Source organism: Esox lucius, chromosome 14, assembly GCF_011004845.1.
Source record: "Esox lucius isolate fEsoLuc1 chromosome 14, fEsoLuc1.pri, whole genome shotgun sequence".
Classification (NCBI taxonomy): domain Eukaryota; kingdom Metazoa; phylum Chordata; class Actinopteri; order Esociformes; family Esocidae; genus Esox; species Esox lucius.
In genome coordinates, this window is record NC_047582.1 from 24,068,943 (window position 1) to 24,092,079 (window position 23,137).

A 23,137-nucleotide genomic window follows, 5' to 3' on the forward strand; every position below is an offset into this window, starting at 1 on the left:
CAGGATTGTACACAGGATTGTACAAAATGTTAGATAGAAATAGACTTGCCAATGTTATTGTTAATCATGCAGATTTGCCATGTCATTGTAAGTCCTGCAGGTCATTCTAAATTGAACACGTGACTTCTGTTCCAGAAAATGTCTGTTCCAATTGCACTGTGCATGTTTTCAATTTAGACCACGATTAGTTAAATGCGGTGCTAGTGAAGGGTTGAAAAAAAAAAACTATAAACTCCTGTCTTTGGTATAAAAATGTGTTTAAATAAACTGCCTGTCATGACTAAATGTGACCTACGTACTGAATACTACTGGATATTTCCTTGCTTATTTTGCAGGATTGTTTATATTCACAGATTCAAGCAAACCATTACCTTTCATGTAAGTGTTGATTTGCCTATGTTTTTTGGTTTTGGGTTGGAGATCTGGTGGCTTTATTTAATCTGTCTAATCCACTGCAAGAAGATACAAAGGCATCAATAATTGTATAACACTGTATTCATTTAATTTAATATGTATTCCTCCTTGATCTACATTTATGTAATTATATTGGACGTTATCCTTTGTGACATCAGTGCTCATCTTGTTTCCAATGCATTTAACTTTTATTAGAATGAAGTAGTCTAGGCCTGCAAATTTAGTTAGATTGTATCAAATAACCTTTCAGTATCAGCTATCATTATATCAGATGTCAATTAATATAAAACCATGTCATCTTGAACGGCAGTATATGCATGAGCGTGCCCATGAGTGTGTGACAAATGTAGGAACATTTTACAACCTCGTTTTCAAAAAGGTCGGGACACTGCGTAAAATCCAAATGAAAACAGAATGCAATGATGCGTTTCAGTTTCAAAGTTTCTTTTTCAAATGCACCGAGCAACACAGTGTCATTCTGTACAATGGAATTCTTATGACAAATCATGAAATTTTTATGTGCAAATCATTTATCCCTGTATTTAATTTAAGACAATATAAAATGTTGAAACTGAGAAATGTAATAGTTTTTGAAAAAATACATGCCCATTTTGAATTTGATGCCAGCATTTTACAGTGTATTAGTCACTTAACTTAACACAAGGCCTTCAACTTAAGGTCGGCCTTCAGAACATTTCCAAGAGTGGGGTCATAGTAGTTAACATAGGTTTTATCCATCTCTGAATAAAGGCCTGTGAGTGTGTTTGATAACTGCTGTTGTTCCAATACATTTTTGTATGAACTAACACATATAACATAAATGTCCAGCGTATTTATTGTAATTGTAAAATTATCCAAACCTAGATTTTTGGAATATAAAGGTGAACAGTAAAAGACCCAAATTTAAGTAAAAGACCCAAATGAAACCCTGGAGAACTCCATTGTGCACTGCAAGAAATGTTGATTCAAAACCATTTGTTTTATCGTTACACCATTGCTAAGGTTGTAAGCGAGACACTGAATAGAGTGATGGTGATTAACATCAAATAGAAATAGCCATATACACCGATCAGCCATAACATTATGACCACCTGCCTAATATTGTGTAGGTCCCCCTTTTGCCGCCAAAACAGTCCTGACCCGTCAAGGCATTGACTCCACTAGACCTCTGAAGGAGTGCTGTGGCATCTGGCACTAAGACCTTAGCAGCAGATCCTTTAAGTCCTGTAAGTTGCAAGGATGGGCTTCCATGGATCGGACATGTTTGTCCAGCACATCCTACAGATGTTACATACCACCTACCTAAGCATTATACTGCTGAAAGAGTCCAATGCCATCAAGGAATATCGTTGCCATGTAAGGGTGAACATGGTCTGCAACAATGCTTAGGTAGGTGGTATGTAACATCCACAAAGTAACATCCACATGAATGGCAGGACCCAAGGTTTTCCAGAAGAACATTGCCCAAAACATCACACTGCCTCCACCAGATTGCCTTCTTCCCATAGTGCAGGGCTGGCCAACACTGTTCCTGGAGAGCTACAGTCATGTAGGTTTTCTCTTCAGTCTCATTTGTGACTAACCTGAGTCTGCTTTTCATCCAACTACTAATTAGAATCAGGTGTGCTGAATAAGAGTTGGAGAGAAAACCTACAGGACTGTGGCTCTCCAGGAACAGGGTTGGCCAGCCCTGCCAAAGTGCATCCTGGTGCCATGCGTTCTCCAGGTAAGCGATGCACACACACCCGGCCATCCACGGGATGTAAAAGAAAACGTGATTCATCAGACCAAACCACCTTATTCCATTGCTCCGTGGTCCGGTTCTGATGCTCACATGCCCATTGTCGGTGCTTTCGGCAGTGGACAGGGCACCCTGACTGGTCTGAGGCTACACAGACCCATACACACCAAACTGTGATGCACTGTGTATTCTGACACCTTTCTATCAGTACCAGCATTAACTTTTACAGCAATTTGAGCTACAGTAGCTTGTCTTGGATCGGACCACACAGGCCAACCTTCGCTCCCCATGTGCATCAATGAGCCTTGGCCACCCATGACCCTGTCGCCAGTTCACCGCTTTTCCTTCCTTGGACGACTTTTGATAGGTACTGACCACTGCAGACTGGGAACACCCCACAAGGGCTTCAGTTTTGGAGATGCTCTGACCCAGACGTCTAGCCATCCCTATTTGGCCCTTGTCAAAGTCGCACAGATCCTTACGCTTGCCCATTTTTCCTGCTTCTAACACATCCACTTTGAGGACAGAATGTTCACTTGCTGCCTAATACATCCCACCCACTGACAGGTGTAATGATAACGAGATTATCAGTGTTATTCACTTCATTTCTCAGTGGTCATAATGTTATGGCTGATCGGTGTATCAGTGTTATACACTTCATTTCTCAGTGGTCATAATGTTATGGCTGATCTGTGTATCAGTGTTATTCACTTCATTTCTCAGTGGTCATAATGTTATGGCTGATCGGTGTATTATTTGCCATATATTTTGCTTACGCATTTGTCAATATATAATCTATCACTGTGGCCTTTGTAGGCCTCTTCAGATTAGGCCTTGTTGGTTTAGGGATCAGCTGTGTTAGGTTTGAATCAACACACAAAAAGCATTGCTTAATTTTTTGGCCTCTATACTTGTCGGTTGTACTCTCGTAATTCTTGTTTGGTGTATTATCTGTTGCTCCCTTCTAACAAACACGTTAACACTTAAGTACAGACGCCTTCCACAATTATTGGCAACCTTGATAATGGTAGATTGTGAGAAAATTTTAGTTTTTCAGCTAAATCATATGAAAATTTAAGAAATCAAACTTGTAATTGAGGTCAGTTTATAAAACAATTGCATAAAATAATTGGTTTCATTAGTATTCAAAGCTTTAGTCAATATTTGGTACCAGCTTTGCAGAGCAACTTTCAACCATTTTTCCTTTCAAAATTGCTTAAGCTCCTTCAAGTTGGATAAGGCCCTTTGCTGAACAGCAAATACTCTTTTCAAATAATCTCAATCTGGTCGGGGTCTGGACTTTGACTGGGCCACACCAGGACACAGACCTTTTAGTTTTTAAGCCACTCCAGTGTCTCCCACATATCTTTTGGCAAACTGGAATCAACATTTGAGGTGTTTTTTGTCATTCTCCCATAAAGGCTATTGGTGCTGTATGCACAGTGTATCCTAGCTCAAGCTGAAAGCTTTTAACTTTTTAGTTTCCATAGGCCACTTGACTAGTGCCTTTGAAGTGTTCCTGGTATTATTAAATGCCCTGGAGATGTTCTTATATCCTATCCCTGATTGGTACTTTTGAATACATTTTGTTAGGAATTACCTATGAAATAAATTACATTTGCAATTAATTTAGAACAATGTGCAGGTTTTATTTTTCACTTTGAAATTATATATATTTTTATCGACCCCTAATTATATCCAATTATTGTCAGGGCCTGACTGTAGGGATACACTCAATGCATCTTTATGTTTGGTTTTGTTGGTCCCCAATTAGAGGCAGCTGCCCTGCGTTGTCTCTGATTGGGGATCCAATTTAAATTGTCCCTTTTGTCGTTTGAGTTGTGGATTATTTATTTATGCCGTAGGCCCCTTTGTCTTGGTAGGTGGTGCGCCTGTGTTGTTTTGAGGTCAAAGAAATAAAGAAATGCATTTCAGTTCTGCTCTGTGTGTTCTGCCTCTCCACCTCTGTGACAATTATACCCAATTTCATATTGTAACACAATAAAATGTGGAAAACTCAAACAAGGTAAATACTTTTGAGAGGCACTGTGCAGTATACTGTGGGGCAAAAAAGTATTTAGTCAGCCACCAATTGTGTAAGTTCCCCACTTAAAAAGATGAGAGAGGCCTGTAATTTCCATCGTAGCTACAATGAGAGACAAAAAAATCCAGAAAATCACATTGTAGGATTTTTAATGAATTCATTGGTAAATTCCTCGGTAAAATAAGTATTTGGTCACCTACAAACAAGCAAGATTTCTGGCTCTCACAGACCTGTAACTTCTTCTTTAAGAGGCTCCTCTGTCCTCCACTCGTTACCTGTATTAATGGCACCTGTTTGAACTTGTTATCAGTATAAAAGACACCTGTCCACAACCTCAAACAGTCACACTCCAAACTCCACTATGGCCAAGACCAAAGGACACCAGAAACAAGATTGTAGACCTGCACCAGGCTGGGAAAACTGAATCTGCAATTGGTAAGCAGCTTGGTGTGAAGAAATCTACTGTGGGAGCAATTATAAGAAAATGGAAGACATACAAGACCACTAATAATCTCTCTCGATCCGGGGCTCCACGCAAGATCTCACCCCGTGGGGTTAAAATGATCACAAGAACGGTGAGCAAAAATCCCAGAACCACACGGAGGGACCTAGTGAATGACCTGCAGAGAGCTGGGACCAAAGTAACAAAGGCTACCATCAGTAACACACTACGCCACCAGGGACTCAAATCCTGCAGTGCCAGACGTGTCCCCCTGCTTAAGCCAGTACATGTCCAGGCCCGTCTGAGGTTTGCTAGAGAGCATTTGGATGGTCCAGAAGAGGATTGGGAGAGTGTCATATGGTCAGATGACACCAAAATATACGTTTTTGGTAAAAACTCAACTTGTCATGTTTGGAGGAGAAAGAATGCTGCGTTGCATCCAAAGAACACCACACCTACTGTGAAGCATGGGGGTGGAAACATTATGCTTTGGGGCTGTTTTTCTGCAAAGGGACCAGGACGACTTATCTGTGTTAAGGAAAGAATGAATGGGACCTCCTTCCATCAGCATGGGCATTGAAGATGAAACGTGGCCGGGTCTTTCAGCATGACAATGATCCCAAACACACCGCCCGGTCAACGAAGGAGTGGCTTCATAAGAAGCATTTCAAGGTCCTGGAGTGGCCTAGCCAGTCACCAGATCTCAACCCCATAGAAAATCTTTGGAGGGAGTTGAAAGTCTGTGTTGCCCAGCGACAGCCCCAAAACATCACTGCTCTAGAGGAGATCTACATGGAGGAATGGGCCAAAATACCAGCAACAGTGTGTGAAAACCTTGTGAAGACTTACAGAAAATGTTTGACCTCTGTCATTGCCAACAAAGGGTATATAACAAAGTATTGAGATTAACTTTTGTTATTGACCAAATACTTATTTTCCACCATAATTTAACAATAAATTCATTAAAAATCCTACAATGTGATTTTCTGGATATTTTTTCTAATTTTGTCTCTCATAGTTGAAGTGTATCTATGATGAAAATTATAGGCCTCTCTCATCTTTTTAAGTGGGAGAACTTGCACAATTGGTGGCTGACTAAATACTTTTTTGCCCCACTATATAGATTTTATATTCAGCTGAGTCAGGAATACTCATCCACAACTTCCTGTTTCATTGGGGTATAAATATGTGGTGACACGCATGCTAAACTCCCTTAATCATCTATCAAATGTGAGAGGACAGAGAACATAAAAATAGAGTCTGCATTTTTGCCTTGTGTCTCATGTAGATCTGGAAATGTTGAAAAGGAAAACATTTTAAAAGCATTTTTTAATGTTCCCGCCATATCTACAAATTTTGACTTCTGGCAAGACGTTGTTTCCATACTTTGCAACTCTCAGCTGGGGAACATATTGTCATGCATTTTTGCACCTGGCATGTCTGGTTAGCCAGTGACATCACAGAAATTAGATATTAATCTTTTTGGACAATAAATTGAGTAATGCATAATTTCCTGTAAAATACACTGTCACCCAATCACATTCACGTTACATGGTTGTTAAGTTAATTAAAAACCATTGTACACAGCCAGTCGTAAAACTGCTACTTTTCTTTGAAAGTAAATAATGTCATGATGACGGCCGGTGTCTCTGAGAGGCAGTTACATGGTTCAGATGTCTGAATATATTCATGACGGTGTGATACTTGTTCATACAATTCATGCCGATGTTGGGTTTTTAAACAGGTGCTCAACTGACTCTCATTCATTCCTTGAACAAGAGTATCTCTTGTCCTGGAATATCCCAGATTGCAGGGCATGACACCTGTCATCAGGAATGATTAGCCATTCAGTCCCATCTGGTTGACTGGGCTGTCAGAAAAGATGAAGTTGAAAGTCCAACCCACTTTACATTTAAATGGTGGAAGCCTTCAGTGGCCATGTCCTTGCTAAAATTACTTGAGTCCTCTTACCCTCTTTATGGAGAGGTAGGTTTGCTCAAACAGCAATGCAGGCGACTATCCTGCTGTTACTAGGAAATGCAAGAATGGCAGACATGGAATTAGCCTTTGCAATTGCAGATGAAGTGGGATACTATATAAATTCCACTTCTATTATACAGTAAATAATGCATTTATTTTGTAATGAATTTCCTGATACGAAAATTATGCAATACCATCCAAATAAGTCTTCTTTTTGCATTTATTTTTAAGTGTATTCTCTGACCAAAATATAACCAGATTATGTGTATACTAGGAGAACATTGTTTTTCTCAGCTTAAGGGATAAGATCAGTTTTTGAATTTCTTCCCTGGTTTGCATGCCATCCTCATAATTGCTTTGTGATAGTACAACATGCCATTGTAACATATTTGTGTAAAAGGAATACAAAAGATAATTACTGTGTAGTTATTGATTACAGGTCAGCGTAACTACAGCCGGCTAACCTGCATACACATAGAAAGTGACAAATCTTGTCATTTTTTAATTGACAGATAGACAGATATAGAAGTTTATGTCTTTCATTCTCAGCCATATGTTGCTTTTGTCACTAAGCATGTAAAGAACAGATGTTGATAACATCTTATGAAGGACAAAAAAACCCCGTACAGAAAGGGAACAGACTATACAGTATATGTACATCAATTGTTTACCTAGTTACTGGGTAAACAATATGCCAAGCAGTCAAAGGCACTCAGTATTGACCCAACAACTGGTGTCTGAAGCACTTGCTCAATAAGGGCTGGTTTCCCAGACACGGTTTAAAACATGTCTTAGCGTCATAGTAACATGCCAGTTAGCTAAATGATGATTCCTTGGGATACATAATGACAGACTCAAATAATGTACCTATAGGTACCAAGACAGAAAACACGTTCATTTACATCATAGTCAAATAAATCCTCTATGGAGCTTTTAGCTGTGTTAAAAAATCACCTGCACATGTATGTTGACCATTTTCATTGACTGATTATTGGATGGATTGCCGTTCTGCATAGAATGTGAAAAGAGAATAGACATCAAACTATTTACAGTGGGGAGAACAAGTATTTGCCTGTTTTGCAGGTTTTCCCACTTACAAAGCATGTAGAAGTCTGTCATTTTTATCGTAGGTACTCTTCAACTGTGTGTGACGGAATCTAAAACAAAGATCCAGAAAATCACCTTGTATGATTTTTAAGTAATTCATTTGCATTTTATTGCATGACAATTATTTGATACATCAGAAAAGCAGAACTTAATATTTGGTACAGAAACCTTTGTTTGCAATTACAGAGATCATACGTTTCCTGTAGTTTTTGACCAGGTTTGCACACACTGCAGCAGGGATTTTGGCCCACTCCTCCATACAGACCTTCTCCAGATCCTTCAGGTTTCGGGGCTGTCGCTGGGCAATACGGACTTTCAGCTCCCTCCAAAGATTTTCTATTGGGTTCAGGTCTGGAGACTGGCTAGGCCACTCCAGGACCTTGAGATGCTTCTTATGGAGCCACTCCTTAGTTGCCCTGGCTGTGTGTTTCGGGTCGTTGTCGTGCTGGAAGATCCAGCCATGACCCATCTTCAATGCTCTTACTGAGGGAAGGAGGTTGTTGGCCAAGATCTCGCAATACATGGCCCCATCCATCCTCCCCTCAATACGGTGCAGTCATCCTGTCCCCTTCGCAGAAAAGCACCCCCAAAGAATGATGTTTCCACCTCCATGCTTCACGGTTGGGATTGTGTTCTTGGGGTTGTACTCATCCTTCTTCTTCCTCCAAACACGGCGAGTGGAGTTTAGACCAAAACGCTCTATTTTTGTCTCATCAGACCACATGACCTTCTCCCATTCCTCCTCTGGATCATCCAGATGGTCATTGGCAAACTTCAGACGGGCCTGGACATGCGCTGGCTTGAGCAGGGGGACCTTGCATGCGTTGCAGGATTTTAATTCATGACGGCATAGTGTGTTACTATTGGTTTTCTTTGAGACTGTGGTCTCAGCTCTCTTCAGGTCATTGACCAGGTCCTGCCGTGTAGTTCTGGGCTGATCCCTCACCTTCTTCATGATCATTGATGCCCCATGAGGTGAGATCTTGCATGGAGCCCCAGACCGAGGGAGATTGGCCGTCATCTTGAACTTCTTCCATTTTCTAATAATTGCGCCAACAGTTGTTGCCTTCTCACCAAGCTGCTTGCCTATTGTCCTGTAGCCCATCCCAGCCTTGTGCAGTTCTACAATTTTATCCCTGATGTCCTAACACAGCTCTCTGGTCTTGGCCATTGTGGAGAGGTTGGAGACTGTTTGATTGAGTGTGTGGACAGGTGTCTTTTATACAGGTAACGAGTTCAAACAGGTGCAGTTCATACAGGTAATGAGTGGAGAACAGGAGTGCTTCTTAAAGAAAAACTAACATGTCTGTGAGAGCCGGAATTCTTACTGGTTGGTAGGTGATCAAATACTCATGTCATGCATTAAAATGCAAATTAATTATTTAAAAATCATAATGTTATTTCCTGGATCTTTGTTTTAGATTCCGTCTCTCACAGTTGATGTGTACCTATAATAAAAATGACAGACCTATACATGCTTTGTAAGTAGGAAAACCTGCAAAATCGGCAGTGTATCAAATATTTGTTCTCCCCACTGTATTTGCAAGCAACCGAAAATGTCTTGTTAAGAAAGTTTATCAATTGGGTATTTTTTGTATACATTTTTTTTCGATTGACTGTCCATTTTTTTTAAGTCGATTTTGTGTCAAACGACTGCAAATTTGGTTGAGGATGTAGATTCGTTGGACATACAACCAGGATGTACAACCCAAGGCAGTACATTTAATTAAGGATGCCTGGTCCTACTTTAAATGTAATTTTATACTCCTTGTAATTACCAACTCCTTAGGGAATCAAGGAATTAGTGCAATCAGAGAACCAAGACAAGATTTTACAAACATGTATTTGCCAAAAGTGGTTCTGAACCTTAATATTCTGATGCAAAGTAAAATCTACGTACATTTAAATGTATCATCTCAGCTACCTACAAAACTCAAATATGAAATGTAATCTCTATTGGTTCGAATTGTTATCAGCTTTAACAGTTACTTCGTCAGGACTGACCCAAGCATTCTAAACTGCTCTAAACTCATGCTGCTAGTACTGTTCCCCCTACTCCCTGCAGAGTTCCTCAGAGCACCCTAAGTTTCTATTTGCATCCAGTACTCGTGCCCCTACCTCCTTCAAAGTTCTTCGGAGTACCCTACGTTTCTATTTGCACCCAGTTTCTTGTGTCCCTACCTCCTGCAGAGTTCCTCAGAGCACCCTACGTTTCTCTTTGCACCCAGTACTGGTGAACATGGTGCTCTGGACACTCTGGGTTCTGAACCCCTTTTTTCTGAGGCTGTCTGCCTCTTTTATCTCAGCCCCAATCACATGCTTGTTAAACCTCTCTTTACAAACAGTTGTAATCCCACAGGTATAGAAAGCTACTGCTGTCATGCCTCTTTTCAAAAGAGGCAACAACATACACCCAGACTTATGGTTTATGTACATTAGGCTACAAGAGAGAAAATAAAACGCTAGACACGGTCTAGATATGGTCTGCATAACAGTTTGCATAATTATTGTATTTTTTTCCACATTATATACAGTATGTTGTTACGTGTGTTGGCTTGTGAGTTTTAAATTAAAAGCCTTTTGCCAGGATGTTTTTGGAAATGAGAATTGGTTCTCAACTGATTTACCTGGTCAAATATTGGTCAAATAAGAATATAAAAGTAATTGATGATCAGGAAAACTATATTTTGGTAAGTGACCTATGTATTTTGATATTAAGTTGGCTAATGTAAATCGGAATTGCTGCTTTTGGAGCAAGAAGAAATGCAAGCAAGACAGAAAACGGTCATAACTTTCATGCACTCCATACTGCTTAGGTACTGAGACAGGACAGGTATTGACAAGGCTTTACAAACTATCAATATTACTTAAGTAGATGTACACATATTCAGACATTTACTTTTGTTGCAAATGGTAGAAAACATAGGTCAGAATAAAAAAAACTACCAAATGTACCAAATAATTAAACCACTAAAAATACTTGACTGGAATAGTATTTTTGTGACGATCTCCAGGACTGTTCACCTCGTGTGACCGTCTCTTCTAACAGAAGAATGGCACAGTATGATGACTCATACCGTCATACAGTATGTCCCATGGAGTATGTCCGAGACGCTTATTTGATGCTTCCTATAGTCGGTGTTTCAGATGTAAGATGGCAGGACGCCAAGGCTAAATGTTTAATGTTCCGAAGAAAGGCACTCTTTTTTTTCAAGGTAAGACGCGCCACAGACAGCCCCCCTCCTTGTCGCTTCCCTCCCCTACGTCTCTCCATACCCCTCCTGTATAAAGCCGCGTTTCCGCGCGGTGAATCCCTCCACACAGCACAGCCCAGAGGCGGCAGAGACGCACCGAAACACACGAGAGAGCGCGCTTCTGTTCTGTCCGCGTAGCCTACAGCAGGTGACTGGCTGGGCATTCAGAGATAGACATAAGGTAAATAAATGTCCGTTCACTTTAACTCAGATATTTGGCTTCCTTCCTCACCTGCAATTTGTTGTTTAGCTCTGATGCTTTTTAACGCGTGTAAAAAAAAAAAACTATTCCGTATGTTATACGTAGCATATCAAATAAGGAGAAATACAGATGGAGCGGATAGTCGGAATATACAACAGTACCGTTAATTCAGTAGTCTGGTGGTTGTCTTTTTGAATTCATTTTTTTTAGATTCTCTCAATCATTATGGTAGAGGTAAACATCTGTTTCAGCGCCATGGAACCATTTCCTACCGACTTAGGTAACGCGTGGTGGTTCTCAGTTGCGTGAATCTATCTGATTTACGGTTATCAAATGCTTTAAGATGAATTACCGACTAGCGATGTGTGTGTATGTCCTTGTGTGACAGAGAGTGAGCGAAATAAAGAGAGAGGGACCGGTAGAGTGGGTGGGTGAGTGGGTGGGGTGAGGGAGTGGAGGAGGGGGGGTGTAGACTTACCTTGCTTTTATGGATTGAAATTGTTTAGTTTATTCTCTTTCGTTCTCGTTTGTTGTCAGCGCAATTAATTTAAACTGTGCATAATTACATTTCAGCGGTGTATAGGCTGTTAAAAGATTCCACGGAATTCAATTGAAATGGTGGCTTTATGACCAGACAAGTTACATAACATTTACAACCAGATAATACGTAGTAAGCTTTCACATTATAAATCTAGCTTCCTCTGCATTTTTGTAACTGGTATTACATATATTTCAGATGACAATACAGGCAAATCATAATTTGTTTGAGTTATATTGTTCAACAGTGACAGTAACAACTGCAAAAATAATAAAAAAAACATTTTTATGTTGTCATCACAAAAGGGATCTTAAAGAACCAGTTACACAAATCACCAGACAAACTATTAAGACTATCCTTTTAATAGTAGCAACCATGACACTAGTGAAAGCAACACTGTTCTGAATCTGGAAATATGACAGATCATCAAATTATATATGACAGATATGACAGATCAGCAAATTATCAAAATAATCATCAAATTCTTGGGGAAAAGGAAGACTGCAGACTAATCATGTGACTTTCAAAACAACCTTTGACCCAGGAAGAAGTTGTGAACACATGTTTTTCTTTCTTTGCTAAATTTTTCAATTACATTTTTACACAACTTCTTTAATATGAAGTAGCTCTACCTCATATTTCTGAAAAGTGGAAATACAAATCCTGCAGGCATTTGTAAGCTCCAACATATTTGTTTTAACTTGGCATATTACTTTGGGTATTGTTGTAACAGATATAGGGTGCATTCTACACACATTGCATCTAAGCAAAACAAGCTGTGTATTTACAAACCATGTGGCAACATTTGAAATATCATTTAATAGTCATGCTCCCTTATCATAGCCTGAGATACTGAAAATGTAAACACTGCTTGTCTGCCAATGAGCATGCAGGTTTAGCTATCACACAATTTGTTTGACAGCAAACTAGTGAAATTCTCCAGAGTTCTACCTCTGAGCAGCTACCCTGTAGCCCCCAGTGACCGAAGTTTGACATTGGGCGAGTTTATTTGGCATTGCCTGGTCTATCTGCCATCTATGATGATGAAAGAGCAATGCTATTTTATCCCAATTGGACTTTCGTGTGTTTTATATGCTGCCTGAATAGACAGTCTTTCTGTATTGTATTTTTTGTCCAACGTGTTGAGGTATGTAGAGGCATCCTAGACTACTCCAAACAAAGACTGTATGATAATTGCTGCAGAGGTCAATGACTGGGGAGGAAGTCGCCATATAAAATCTATGCACACAAACCAAACTTTGGGGATCTACTGTCTGTCTGTCTTTGTTTTTTGTTTTTTAAATGAGCTTACACTATTAAAGGAGCAATAATACTGGCCTTCTAGAGCATCAACAATTGTGGGTTCGATTGCAGGTTCAAAATGGCCAGAAACAAAAATCTTTCTTTTGAATAAAGGATAAAGGCTATGTGAGAAACTGCCAAGAAATGGAAGATCTTGTACAATGTTGTGTACTACACCCCTTCACAGAACAGTGCAAACTGGCTCTAACCAGGATAGAAAGAGGAGTGGGAGGCCCCAGTGCACAACTGAACAAGAGAACAGATACATTAGAGTGTCTAGTTTGAGAAAAAGATGAATCACAGGTCCTCAAATGGCAGATTTATTAAAAAGTACCCGCAAAACACCAGTCTCAGCGTCAACAGTGAAGAGGCAACTCTGGGATGCTGGTCTTCTAGGCAGAGTTGGAAAAAAAAAGCCATATCAGACTAGCCAATAAAAATTGCGGCTATCAGATTCCATAATGACTATTTATATGTCAGGTTACTCACTCAGTCTGATGTCCGCTGGTCTTACTAGCTTGTGGGTGCGAACCCACCCACCACCTCTGCCTCCACCTGTTACCCAACCACCACACCTGCCTCCACCTGTTACCCACCACCTCTGCCTCTGCCTGTTACCCACCACCTCTGCCTCCACCTGTTACCCACCCGCCACCTCTGCCTCCACCTGTTACCCAACCACCACCCCTGCCTCTGCCTGTTACCCACCACCTCTGCCTCCACCTGTTACCCACCCACCACCTCTGCCTCCACCTGTTACCCAACCACCACCCCTGCCTCTGCCTGTTACCCACCACCTCTGCCTCCACCTGTTACCCACCCGCCACCTCTGTCTCCGCCTGTTACCCACCCACAACCTCTGTCTCCACCTGTTTGGTTCTGGGTTTCCTTTTCATGGGGGGGATCAGTATTGTGTACATTGGTCATTGCCTACGGGGATTGATTTTAATGATTTTATGGGTTGATATGATTATTAGTACTATTGTTTACACCATCATATGATGGCAGTGAGAAACCCTAGAGGGCAGAACCGAACGCCAAGATGTGTTGTTGTGCATGTAGATGGTTAAAGCTAATATGTGGCGTTTTCTGTCTGAATTGAAATTAAACTTTAGCTAATAGGCGATCCCAAATTCAATGTATAAAACATTCTATAACTTTCTGTTACTTTATATGTCATATTAAAAGCTTATTTAAAAGGCGCTCTGTTATAATTCTGTTGTGTGCCTACCTATTTTTTTCCTCATCAATCTAAACACAATACCCCATATTGATCAAGCCAAAACACATTTTTAGAAATGTTTTAACATATTTACTAATAAAAAAATATATACAGTGGATATAAAAAGTATACACACCCCTGTTAAAATGCCAGGTTCTTGTGATGTAAAAGAATGAGACAAAGAGAAATCATCTCAGAACTTTTTCCACCTTTAATGTGACCTATAATGTGAACAATTCAATTGAAATACAAACCGAAATCTTTGAAAAAAGAAATGAAAAAAAGAACTCACAATAACCTGGTTGCATAAGTGTGCACACCCTTAAAATAAACTTTGTTGAAGCCCCTTTAGATTTTATTACAGCCCTCAATCTTTTTGGGTAGGAGTCTATTAGCGTGGCACATCATGACGTGACAATATTTGCACACTCTTCTTTGAAAAAACGCTCCAAATCTGTCTGATTGCGAGGACATCTTCTGTGCACAGCCCTCTTTAGATTACCTCACATATGTCCAATTGGATTCAAGTCTGGGCTCTGGCTGGGCCATTCCAAAACATTAATCTTCTTCTGGTGATGCCGTGCTTTTGTGGATTTGGATATGTGCATTGGGTCGTTGTTGTGCTGAAAGGTGAACTTCATCTTCAGCTTTCTAACGGACGCCTGAAGGTTTTGTGCCAAAATTGCCTGGTATTTGGAACTGTTCCAGCTGACGAAAAACAGCCCCAAAGTATGATGCTGCCATCACCATGCTTCACTGTGGGTATGGTGTTCGTAGGGTAATGTGCAGTGTTGTTTTTGCGCCAAACATACCTTTTGGAATTATGGCCAAGAAGTTCAACCTTGGTTTCATCAGACCATAACAATTTTCCCACATGCTTTTGGGGGACTTGATGTTTATTTTTGCAAACTTCAGCTGGGCTTGGATGTTTTTCTTTGTAAGAAAAGGCTTCCGTCCTGCCACCCTACCCCGTAGCCCATTCATATGAAGAATATGGGAGATTGTTGTCAAATGTAGCACACAGCCAGTACTTGCCAGACATTTCTGCAGTTCCTTTAATGTTGCTGTAGGCCTCTTGGAAGACTCCATTACCAGTTTCCTTCTTTTCATAAATTTTGGAGGGACGTCCAGTCTCTGCAGACCATAGCTTTTGCTCTGAGATGCAACTAAGAAAATGTCAGGAAAATCCTACTACAACAGCTGAACTTTATTTGTGATTAATCAGAGTCACTTTCAATGATGGCAGGTGTGTAATGGCTTCTATTTAGTTTGAATGTGATTGTTTAATTTTGAACACAGCCACATCCCCAGTTATAAGAGGGTGTGCACACTTATGCAACCAGGGGTGTGCACACTTATGCAACCAGGTTATTGTATGGTTTTTATTTTTTATTTTTTCCTTTTGAAGATTTCAGTTTTTTTTTCAATTCAATTGTTCACATTATAGGTCACATTAAAAGTGGAAAAAGTTCTGACATTATTTATCTTTGTCTCATTCACATCACAAAAACCTGGCATTTTCACAGTGGTGTGTAGACGTATTATATCCACTGTATATCAAATGTATATAGTTATTCAGACCCCTTCATTCAGTACTTTATTGACGGAACTTTGACAGTGATTACAATTGGGGAGTTTCTCCCAATGGCCTCAACAGATCTTATCAAACTCTATCAGGTTGGATGGGAACTATCACTGCACAGCAATTTCAGGTCTCTCCATAGATGTTCGTTTGGGTCCAGGCTATGGCTGGTCCACTCAAGGACATTCACAGACTTTTCACTACGCAACATCTGTGTTGTCTTGGCTGTTTCCTTAGGGTAATTTTCCTGTTGGAAGGTAATCCTTTACCCCAGTCTGAGGTCCTGGGTGCTCTGGAGCAGGTTTTCAGGGATATGGAAGGATCTGTCTGTACTTTGCTCTGTTCTTCTTCCCCTCCTTCCTGACTAGTCTCCCAGTCCCTCCCGTTGAAAATCATCCCCACAGCATTTGCTGCTACCCCATGCTTGACCATAGGGGTGTTATTTGCCAAGTGTTGAGAGGTTTCCTCCAACTTGTTTTTACATTGTCATTCTGGGGTATTGTGTGTAGATTTAAGAGGACAAATATCTGCAGATATCTATGTAACGTAAGAAAATGTGGGAAAAGCAATCTGAATACTAAGACTGCTGCAAAACAAAAAGAGAACTTGCTGATGGATGCAGTTCATTTTGCTCCCCCCACGTTTCAGTTCAATTACTGGCATGTCATCATCTAAATACACACAATTTACAAAACATTTTATTGTAGGACTCGGTTCATTTATGGGTTTACAAATAAGTGACAGAATGTGCTATATTTAAAGGTGTAAAAAAATTAACAGTGTTAATCAATTTAACTGTCTTACAAATGATCACCTTAATAAAACTATCTTTTGCAGTAAAAACCTAGAATGTTATATAATGAGGAAGTGGATGAAGTGTTTCTGTGATCCATTTAGCTATATTAATGAAGTGATGGCAGCCTGTATGTCCTGCCCATCTGACTTAGGTTTCAGCCACTAGAGCCAGCATGGATAGAATCCAAAAATGTACTAATAATATTTGAATTATTCTCATGTGACTTCTACAGTACATCCCGTGGTGTGAAAACTGCATTCGTGTAGATAAAACATTCCACACTCTTTGATGGTGAAACTAAGTCTTTATTGAAAACATTTGTTTTACAACTTGCTTTTGAGAAACTGTGTTTTACAGTATTTATATATTTTTTATAGCCAACATGTTTTTGCAAGTAGTAGTACAAGCCTTGGGAATAAAATGAAGAGTTTTAAAAATTATTCAAAAATGTTCATTCATGATACACACTTTCCCTATGAAAGAATAACATTTATTATATCTTTATAAAATTATGCTTACATTTGCTGCAACATTGGTTTCGCAAAATAAACCCAGATCAATGGCCCAACTGAGATTAAATAAAGCATTATGGATAGGTCAGAGAGGACAAGGACACATTTTCTTAATTAAATAGCTGTTCATCTGAATGAAGAACTCTGGTGAAGTCTGTAAGACACTGAATTAATTTATGTTAGTAACCCTAAATTGTCTTCCAGAAATGTATGTTTCCATTTATATCTCGTCATATCTCAGTTCATAAGCCTTAGTAGGACCGTGAAGCATGCAACCAAACAACCAACGATTTTAAATAACAAGTGTGTTGTCTTTGTGAGTATATTTGTTTATGGCGTTTGTGTAGATACTGTTTTGTGTGTGTGTGTTTCACGTTGCTGTGATCTTATGGGATCAGCCCTGGTCTTATCTGTGGAGATAAAGCCCAACTCTGGAAAACGCCTGAGTGTTCCAAGCATGCTGTGTACCCATGCTGCTCCTGAGAACAGATCAATGCCAGACATCCTGTAACTGTGTGTGTGTGTGTGTGAGTGCACACGCGCATTTCTATGTGTGCATGCAGAGGTGCAAGCGTGTGTGGGTGCAATGTGTGGGCGTGGGTTATAACATGTAATGTAGAAGACTGCCCATGGTCAGCTGTACAGTGTAGAAGACTGCCCATGGTCAACTGTACAGTGTAGAAGACTGCCCATGGTCAGCTGTACAGTGTAGAAGACTGCCCATGGTCAGCTGTACAGTGTAGAAGACTGCCCATGGTCAGCTGTACAGTGTAGAAGACTGCCCATGGTCAGCTGTACAGTGTAGAAGACTGCCCATGGTCAACTGTACAGTGTAGAAGACTGCCCATGGTCAGCTGTACAGTGTAGAAGACTGCCCATGGTCTGTGGTACAGTGTAGAAGACTGCCCATGGTCTGCTGTACAGTGTAGAAGACTGCCCATGGTCTGCTGTACAGTGTAGAAGACTGCCCACGGTCAGCTGTACAGTGTAGAAGACTGCCCAAGGTCAGCTGTACAGTGTAGAAGACTGCCCACGGTCAGCTGTACAGTGTAAAAGACTGCCCACGGTCAGCTGTACAGTGTAAAAGCAAACAGTACACTTCCCAGAGCAGGACAACAACACACATGATGAAGTGTTATGCAACAATACGATTGGCCAAGGACGCTGAATATGGAGGGAATCACTGCAGTGGATATCACAGTGTGTGTGTGTCTGCATGCGTGCATGTGTGTGTGTGTGTGTGTGTGTGTGTGTGCATGCGTTCGCATGCAAGCAAATGTGTGTGGGTGTGTGTGTTAATGCCATTTGTCATTGAGTCAGATCACAATAGTCTGCTCTGCCATTTCACCTGCAGCCCTGACTTGATACTCTTTATCTCTGATATAATGTGGTTCACACACACCCATATATGCACACACGCAGGTGTGCACACATCCCACACACAACACACATGCACACACTTCCATTTTACCTGGGGCATAGCCTTAATACCCTATAAATTAACTGTCGAGTGGAGAGCCAGTGACAATAACCAGATCTTAAAGGGGATTAGAGAACTGCCCTGCACACACACACACACACACACACACACACACACACACAATATTATCTCTCACTTTCTGTTTTAAGCTTTCTCATGAAGTGTCACTGAGGGAATATGACTTGGGTATTACTAGTCAGCAGAGGTCAGATTGGGGTTTAGCACAGGCATTAGTTCAACTTCGGTTCTGTAGAGATACAGGCTTTAAAAATATTTGGTTTCATAGATTTACATGGTTTAGTTCAGTCTGGGTTCTGTAGAACTACTTGATATAGTTCAGTTCTGGTCCTAGTGAGCTACAGGCTTAGGTTTAGTTCTGGTTCTATAGAGTTACAGCATTTAGTTCAGTCTTGGTTCTGTAGATCTACATGATGTATTTTAATACTTGTTCTGAGGAGCTGTAGGCTTTAGTGCAGTGCTGGTTCTCTGGAGAGCTATAGGCTTTAGTTCAGTGCTGGTTCTCTGGAGAGTTACAGGCTTAAGTTCAGTGCTGGTTCTCTTGAGAGCTACAGGCTTTAGTCCAGTGCTGGTTCTCTAGAGAGCTATAGGCTTTAGTTCAGTGCTGGTTCTCTGGAGAGATACAGGCTTAAGTTCAGTGCTGGTTCTCTGGAGAGCGACAGGCTTTAGTTCAGAGCTGGTTCTCTGGAGAACTATAGGCTTTAGTTCAGTGCTGGTTCTTTGGAGAGCAACAGGCTTTAGTGCAGTGCTGGTTCTCTGGAGAGCGACAGGCTTTTGTTCAGTGCTGGTTCTCTGGAGAGCTATAGGTTTTAGTTCAGTGCTGGTTCTCTGGAGAGCTATAGGTTTTAGTTCAGTGCTGGTTCTCTGGAGAGCGACAGGCTTTAGTGCAGTGCTGGTTCTCTGGAGAGATACAGGCTTAAGTTCAGTGCTGGTTCTCTGGAGAGCAACATGTTTTAGTGCAATGCTGGTTCTCTGGAGAGCTATAAGCTTTAGTTCAGTGCTGGTTCTCTGGAGAGCTACAGGCTTAAGTTCAGTGCTGGTTCTCTGGAGAGCTATAGGTTTTAGTTCAGTGCTGGTTCTCTGGAGAGCGACAGGCTTTAGTGCACTGCTGGTTCTCTGGAGAGCTACAGGTTTTAATTCAGTGCTGGTTTTCGAGAGTTACAGGCTTTAGTTAAGTACTGGTTTTCTAGAGTTACAGGCTTTAATTCAGTCCTGGTCCTGGAGAGCTACAGGCTGCTGGTTCTTGATTGTCTAGAGAGCTCACCAAGAGCCTGTTCTGGAGTATACTTTTCTATTGTGTAGAACAGATGTGAATGTCTGTCATGTATAATAGGGAATTGTGTTATTTGAAATTAAAATTCATCTGCAACAGTCCTAACGATTGTCTTCACTGACTACACCTCAGGTGGCCCCGGTCTGAATCAGTCCCTGAGTAGAAGGGACGGATGAAAAAGATAACATATTTCATTAAACCCTGTGTTTGTGTGTGTGTGGGTATGTGTGTGTGAGAGACAGAGAAAGAGAGGAAGAGTATGTGCCTGTATGTGTGTGTTTTTTAGTGCGTGTGTTTGATATTGAGCAGCCTGTTCTTGGTGGGCTGAATGTGAGGTGGGGAGAACAAGTACTTGATACACTGCCAATTTTGCAGGTTTTCCCACTTACAAAGCATGTAGAAGTCTGTAATTTTTATCATAGGTACTCTTCAACTGTGAGTGACGGAATCTAAAACAAAAATCCAGAAAATCTAATTGTATGATTTTTAAGTAATTCATTTGCATTTTATTGCATGACATACTTATTTGATACATCAGAAAAGCAGAACTTAATATTTGGTACAGAAACCTTTGTTTGCAATTACAGAGATCATACGTTTCCTGTAGTTTTTGACCAGGTTTGCACACACTGCAGCAGGGATTTTGGCCCACTCCTCCATACAGACCTTCTCCAGATCCTTCAGGTTTCTGGGCAGTACAGACTTTCAGCTCCCTCTGAAGATTTTCTATTGGGTTCAGGTCTGGAGACTGGCTAGGCCACTCCAGGACCTTGAGATGCTTCTTATGGAGCCACTCCTTAGTTGCCCTGGCTGTGTGTTTCGGGTCGTTGTCGTGCTGGAAGATCCAGCCATGACCCATCTTCAATGCTCTTACTGAGGGAAGGAGGTTGTTGGCCAGGATCTCGCAATACATGGCCCCATCCATCCTCCCCTCAATACGGTGCAGTCATCCTGTCCCCTTTGCAGAAAAGCACCCCCAAAGAATGATGTTTCCACCTCCATGCTTCACAGTTGGGATGGTGTTCTTGGGGTTGTACTCATCCTTCTTCTTCCTCCAAACACGGCGAGTGGAGTTTAGACCAAAAAGCTATATTTTTGTCTCATCAGACCACATGACCTTCTCCCATTCCTCCTCTGGATCATCCAGATGGTCATTGGCAAACTTCAGACGGGCCTGGACATGCGCTGGCTTGAGCAGGGGGACCTTGCATGCGTTGCAGGATTTTAATTCATGACGGCATAGTGTGTTACTATTGGTTACTATTGGAGTCTGTTTGATTGAGTGTGTGGACAGGTGTTTTTTATACAGGTAACAAGTTCAAACAGGTGCAGTTAATACATGTAATGAGTGGAGAACAGGAGGGCTTCTTAAAGAAAAACTAACATGTCTGTGAGAGCCGGAATTCTTACTGGTTGGTAGGTGATCAAATACTTATGTCATGCAATAAAAGGCAAATTCATTCATAATTCATAAATCATACAACGTGATTTTCTGGATTTTTGTACCTATGATAAAAATGACAGACCTCTACATGCTTTGTAAGTAGGAAAACCTGCACAATCGACAGTGTATCAAATACTTGTTCTCCTCACTGTAAATGTACACTACCGTTCAAATGTTTGGGGTCACTTAGAAATGTCCTTATTCTCCAATAAAATATAGATTAAATTAGTTTGAATATGAAATACAAAATGAACAGGCTATAGAGGCATTGACAAGGTTAGAAGTAATGATTTAAATTGAAATAATAATTGTATTTTTCAAACTTTACTTTTGTCAAATAATTCTCCATTTGCAGAAATAACAACCTTGCAGACCTTAAGTGTTCTAGTTGTCAATTTGTTGAGGTAATCTGAAGATATTTCACCCGAAGCTTCCTGAAGTACCTCCCACAAATTGGACTGGCTTGATGGACACTTCTTACGTACCATACGGTCAAGCTGCTCCCACAACAGTTCAACAGGGTTGAGATCCGGTGACAGAAGACCTGCAGACTGCTTCTTCTCTAAACAGTTCTTGCCTAGTTTGGAGCTGTGCTTTGGGTCATTGTCCTGTTGTGAAGGGAATTGGTTCTAATCGAGCGCCGTCCACAGGGTATGACATGGCATGGTGTTGCAAAATGGTGTGATAGCCTTCCTTCTTCAAGATCCCTTTTACCCTGTACAAACATCTCTAACTTAGATTTGCCTTTCCATATCACTTTTGCCCAGTGTTTTTTTTTTTTTTTTTTTATCTTTTCATTATATCAGCCTTTTAAATTGCAACTCAGAGCATCCTGGAGTCGCCTCTTCACTGTTGACATTAAGACTGGTGTTTTGCGGGTACTATTTAATGAAGCTGCCAGTTGAGGACCTGTGAGACGTCTGTTTGTCAATCTAGACACTCTAGTTTATTTTTCCTCTTGCTCAGTGGTGCACCAGACTGAAGAAGGCCAGTTTTATTGCTTCCTTCATCAGTGCAAAATATATACACTCACCTAAAGGATTATTAGGAACACCATACTAATACTGTGTTTGACCCCCTTTCGCCTTCAGAACTGCCTTAATTCTACGTGGCATTGATTCAACAAGGTGCTGAAAGCATTCTTTAGAAATGTGGGCCCATATTGATAGGATAGCATCTTGCAGTTGATGGAGATTTGTGGGATGCACATCCAGGGCACGAAGCTCCCGTTCCACCACATCCCAAAGATGCTCTATTGGGTTGAGATCTGGTGACTGTGGGGGCCATTTCAGTACAGTGAACTCATTGTCATGTTCAAGAAACCAATTTGAAATTATTCAAGCTTTGTGACATGGTGCATTATCCTGCTGGAAGTAGCAATCAGAGGATGGGTACATGGTGGTCATAAAGGGATGGACATGGTCAGAAACAATGCTCAGGTAGGCCGTGGCATTTAAATGATGCCCAATTGGCACTAAGGGGCCTAAAGTATGCCAACATCCCCCACACCATTACACCACCACCACCAGAAGCCTGCACAGTGGTAACAAGGCATGATGGATCCATGTTCTCATTCTGTTTATGCCAAATTCTGACTCTACCATCTGAATGTCTCAACAGAAATCGAGACTCATCAGACCAGGCAACATTCTTCCAGTCTTCAACTGTCCAATTTTTGTGAGCTTGTGCAAATTGTAGCCTCTTTTTCCTATTTGTAGTGGAGATGAGTGGTACCGGTGGGGTCTTCTGCTGTTCTAGCCCATCGGCCTCAAGGTTGTGCGTGTTG

The 23,137-nt window shown here is 40.9% G+C and overlaps 1 protein-coding gene across 1 annotated transcript in view; it reads left to right on the forward strand.

Annotated features, from left to right (window-relative positions):
• Positions 1-11,058: 11,058 nt before the first annotated feature.
• The window catches only part of npy8ar (neuropeptide Y receptor Y8a), a 28,887-nt gene continuing 16,808 nt past the window's right edge, over positions 11,059-23,137 (forward strand). Inside the window, exon 1 of the mRNA XM_010878142.4 lies at positions 11,059-11,163. The gene's annotated coding sequence lies outside the window, so the exon portion shown is untranslated. The remainder of the gene's footprint in view (positions 11,164-23,137) is intronic.